We start from the raw sequence: 5,724 nt of genomic DNA, 5'->3' as shown, positions 1-5,724 counted from the left end.
TGACTGTCGACTTTTAGCAACTTTTGAAGCCATAGCACCCAAAATTGCCACTCGGCAACTTTATTTTCTACATTTTAGCAACTTACAAAAAAAATCGTTTCTTAAAAGAAAGATTTACATAACTAGGTATCTCAGTGGTCCCACACTAGGCCGCTCTACGGAATTACTACATATATTTTTGGGGTATCTCTTCAACTCTCTTCTAACATTATCTCTATGCTGGAGTGGCGCGACAGTATCTCGAACCTACGCGTCCCTCTCTAATTATCACAGTTAGATAAAGACGCGTAGTGTATCTCGCGACCGAGATACTGTCGCTAGGCCTACTAGAACATGTCCACAACACAGAACCCTGCTACAATTAGGGGGCCGCACTTATAAAATACGACACACATGTCACATTTCATAGAGTCCGTAACCTCCGCCGTAAACTCTTTTATGGCCTATAGTTCGTGTCATTCACGATGACGGGCAGTTTTGTCAAATCTAACCTTTAATAATATGACAATACGCAATAGGCACACGTCTTCGTGAATGACACGATCTTTAGCAGAAACTTGTCACGTCGGGTTTGAACCTACCATAACTAATACATGTGTGGAAGTAAAGTGGGTTCCAAAAATGGCGGAACTAATAACATGGCCTTCCATCTCTGAAACTTTCTTTATTATGTATGAAATTTTCCATAAAAATTCGGAAACCTTTTTTAACTTTATGATTTTTTTTCCACAGTTGCAAATCGCAAATACCATTAAAACAGGGTATTTACCTTGTACCTTGTGTTTGGTAAGTTCTGAATACTATTTTTTACTGTAAATATATTTATTTAAACACAATAAAAAATATTTAAATACTTAAGAACTAAAAATAAATTATCAATAAATTTAACTACAAATAGAGACAGAATGACAGATTGCTGCGTGTCGGCGTTGATCCACGTTGGATAACCTTTGAGCTAGGGACGAACCATTGTAAATTAGCATGTTATCTTGAAGTCATTTACCTAAGTTGCACATCTAACGTCATTTATCAATACGATAGCTAATATTAATCAGAAACATTCCACTTCCAAGTCTGCAAACTAACTCGGTCTAAAATTTTTAGGTCCTATAAAAAAAAAACTTGGTCACTTTGTTCAATTGATTGAATTTCATAGGTATAATAACAAATCATCGACATCACTTTCCAATAATGTAACGAATCATGACTTTTGAAAAAATGAAATACATATAAACTATAAAAATTAGGAACAAATCTTTTTTACAATTTCTAGTTAGAACCCAATAAAATATTACTGTGACGGTTGCCGAGCGGACCTCGAGCTCCCTAAGAGAGCCATGCCAAAATGCCGGGACAACGCTAGAATATGATGATGATATTGCTGTTGATGTAAAAAATATATATAACCAAGTCTCAAATACACGACGGCTTATTTCACAATTAGGTACAGTCAGTCAGTTGCGGAACAAGTTGACCATCCCTGCAAACAAATCTCGATGCAGGGGGTCAGTTATCTCTGCAGCTACTGAATCACTACCTACCTATTGAATCTAATTTGAATTTAATGAATTGACAAATATCTAATATAGGTAGAAAGATATAGGCGGTAGGTGCAGACCCGACTGTGTGGACAGACCTGCGGCTAGTTTTTGACTGAGGTCATCGAACTTTACTCCTACTAAGATTATTATACAGTAAAATTTATGAGCTGTACCCCTAGTGTAAATTTATTCGATAGCGAAACGTGACGTACGCGTTTGCGTTAAGTCTCATTTTATATGGGATTTTGAGTTTCCAAAACGTCCCGCTTGGCGCGCTGTTTCTAAATCCCATACTAAATGAGACTCTTTTAACGCAAGCGCGTAGGAGTTCTGATCCTAGGCCATCTAACCTTAGGCATGTTCCTCTTACCGACATTTTTTAAACCAGATACAGTAGAATCCGTTTATTATGACTCCGCCTATATTGACCAACCGGTTATTATGACGTATTTACACCACGAAGTTTGGTTTTCATATAAAATTCTTTATAAAAAGTCGGATATAATGACTTCCCTTACAGTGACATGTCGCTTATTATGACCCATTTTTAATAAATTATGTCCGGTTATAATGACCGACATGATTCTTTACACCTCTAGTAATGTTCGTTGATTCCCGACGACGTTCGGCACGTGGCTCGTTTTTGTTTTGAATCTAGTAGTTAAAATACATATAAATTATAGGTGTCGTTCTTAAGTAGAAGGTACCACATTGTCGCTTCCCATACGGATGGGCTGACAGCTGACAGGTTATTCGTATGATGACACGAGCAAATTTCGTCCTTACGCTTTAAATTATTCCGTTTTTTCGAGTTTCATAGTCCAATAATAAATAAGACTCCAGCTTCTAGCAACAGTAGCAACCCCGGCTTCCGACACGTCGGAAGCGAGTACCGTACAAATCGCTCTGCCATTTTTTTCGGGGGTTAACGTGTACGCAGTCACACTTCTCACTCACTACACACAAAATCCAATTTGTAATTACTACACAAGTACATTAAAAATTACACGTGTCAAAGACAAATCTTGTACACCTCGATCTCCTTTTGTGTACGGACGAGTCACAACACGCATCGCGCTATGCCCAGTTAGGCATGTGCTTCGGCAGAGGCAGTGTTGCAGGCGTACGATAATTTGGGCTCCGGTACGTTGTACGTTTCAAACAGCATTCGGCCCGAATCGAAGAATAAAATACGATAACGATAAGTTCTGGCAGTGTTGCCAGGTAAACGGAAGAGAATTATCGTATTTGAGTGTCAAAATTATCGTACCAGTGAAAAAATTATCGTACGCCTATCGAAAAGGCACTACTGCCAAAATTTCTTGCAAAATAAGCTTATATATTCAATGTATAATCAAACAAAAACGTAATTTTCGTCTAAATTGTGCAAAAATCTGTTTTATATTTGTGTATTTTTGTGATAGATCCAAACGATTAATAGGAAATTTCGACATTTTTGACGTAAATCAAGAAACCAAACACCCAAAAGGTGCTAATTGTAGCCTATATCTCAAGGAAAGTGTCATAATTTCCTTAAATTTTTGGTGGCATCGTCTAAGGGCTGAAATTATCGAACATTTGCGTACGATAATGCTCTTTGGAACGTACAATGTACCGGAGCCCAAATTATCGTACATGTACGACAATTAACGTACGCCTGGCAACACTGAGTTCTGGTTTAGATAAGTTCTCATTTGGATATCGTTTGTATATCGTATAATTGTACAGAAGCAGCTCGATTCGGGCAACCAATGTCACTTTGACGTTAGACACATCGTAGATAGATCTTATTGGGATCACAGCGAAATCGAAATCAACCAACACTCAATTTTGATATGTCGTTTTGTTATAGATCTTTTAAAGATCTTAAACGTGTCTTCATCATATTCTTCGAATCGCGCCGTATATCTTATCTTAATATAACATGAGTTTATTATGCGTCCTAATTTTGTTTCTGCAGCTGACTGTACCTACGTCTAATCCTTATTACTAACACGCACACCACTGTCCATAAAACGGTTGACACTCGCACGTACTGACTGTCAACTGTCACATTTTACACATACAAATAACTGTATCTAGCTAGTTAAACTGTGAATAGATGGATCAAATATATCTCTACTTCCTATATGTCCTACTTCTAGTGTGTTGAATGAAAAATATATTATGGTACAAATTAAATAATAGGGTTGTTTCCAATTTTTTTAAACGCTTGTATTACGTTTTATATTAACTAAAAGTTGCCCTAAAATTCAACTTATATACTAAAAACGGCTTTAAATATGTTAAATGAACAAAATATATTTTGACAGATGCTTTCGCGCCCAAAGCGCTCTTTGAAGATTGTGTGACGTCACAGTTTACGGTTTGACACATAACTACATACGCACGTAGAAGATACGAACTGTCAACTGACATTTGTTGTTTATCGCCTAACTGTCAACAGTGTCAATCCGAGAGTTGTGACGTCATCAGAATCTTCAATGACGTTTCGAGTTTGGTCACGTGACGTGTGCCAAAAGATATTTTTAAATTCAATATTTACAAAAATATGATCATTACAGGTCCCCTAAAAGTAGTTTAACATGTTCTTATAATCCAAAAGAATTTATTGGGATACAATTCTGCCCTAAGATTTGTTGATGGAAACAACCCTATTGCGCTCGGCTTCTGTACCCCTAGTGTAAATAAATTCGATTTTGAAACGTGACGTACGCGTTTGCGTTTAGTCTCATTTTGTATTGGATTTAGAAAGAGCGCGCCAAGCGGGACGTTTTGGAAACTCAAAATCCTATACAAAATGAGACTTAACGCAAACGCGTTCGTCACGTTATGATGTCGATAAAATTTACACTAGGGGTACTGATATAATTTACTTCTTCTTTGTGATTGTTCCATGCTCATTGGAAGAGATCTACTCGATTAAGTAGGTAGGCTTACAGCATAAATAAATATCCTAGAGTAGATATTTGTTATTAATAACTGTCTTATCAAAAAAATTTATCTCGCGCATTGGTTCGCCTCATCATCATCATATCAGCCTTTTATCGCCCACTGCTGAGCATAGGCCTCTCTTCCAGTACGCCACTTGTCCCGATCCTGAGCTAATCGCATCCAGAAGTGTCCCGCGAGGGTAAAGGGTCTCCAAAGTGTATATTGATTGGGGAAGGAAATGCGTTCACAACATTCACTTTTCACATCATATCCATTTTGGATGCCAATTCCTGGTCCACACCTCCTCGTGGTCCCTCCGGTAACTGGAATGAGTAGTAAACGACACTTTTGTTGGTATACTACTCATTTCAGGCAAACGTGGCAGGAAGCAAAACTCGCCAAGACGCATTGGCCAGCGTGGCGTTTTAAGGCTATTACCTCTTCATAAAAAAATGGTTCGCCTAAAGTATTGCAAGTAAAAAAATGTATTCTCGGAGTGTAAATTGCAATGTGTGCAACGGCTCGGCCGTGATTTTATATAAAAATAACTTATTTCGGTCAGAGCCCCTAGTGTAAATTTATTCGATAGGGAAACGTGACGTACGCGCGTTTGCGTTAAGTGTCATTTTGTATGGGATTTTGAATTTCCAAAACGTCCCGTTTGGCGCGCTGTTTCTAAATCCCATACAAAATGAGGCTTAACGCAAACGCGTACGTCACATTTCGCTATTGAAAAAATTTACACTAGAGGTACAGTAGTAGTCGGGCAAATGTTATAGATTTAAGTAGGTACCTTGTGTCAAATGAACAGATATTTCGCCAAACAAGTTCAAGTTTCCGTAGTGTAGCGGTTATCACGTGTGCTTCACACGCACAAGGCCCCCGGTTCGATCCCGGGCGGAAACAGTGCAATTTTTGATTTTTATTTTACTTTTTGCTATTTTTAATAGTGCTTTTAAAATAATAGTCATAAATTAATTCTTTTTGTCATACTTTTTCAATTTTATACTTAATAAGTAATAACTATAATGAACACTAATTAGTTCATTTTCATTAAAAACCGTATCACTAAAATATGCATTTATTTTGATTAAATCTTTATTGCACAAAAGAAAATACAATCGTACATAAGGCAGCTATAATGCCCAATACGACAAGCACAGAGGAAATTTTCCTTTTAACGCCAATTAAGTAAATAACTAAATACGTTTCGGACGTACACCAACGTTGTTAGAAAATATGACGGTGT

At 37.3% G+C, this 5,724-nt stretch overlaps 1 non-coding gene across 1 annotated transcript; it reads left to right on the top strand.

The window, feature by feature from the left end:
* Positions 1–5,308: 5,308 nt before the first annotated feature.
* On the top strand, positions 5,309–5,381 carry Trnav-cac (transfer RNA valine (anticodon CAC)). Its single transcript has one exon. It is a non-coding gene; the product is annotated as a tRNA-Val (tRNA).
* Positions 5,382–5,724: the final 343 nt, after the last annotated feature.

The sequence above is a fragment of the Cydia pomonella genome, chromosome 12 (assembly GCF_033807575.1).
Source record: "Cydia pomonella isolate Wapato2018A chromosome 12, ilCydPomo1, whole genome shotgun sequence".
NCBI lineage: Eukaryota > Metazoa > Arthropoda > Insecta > Lepidoptera > Tortricidae > Cydia > Cydia pomonella.
This window is presented reverse-complemented; position numbering and strand designations above follow the sequence as displayed.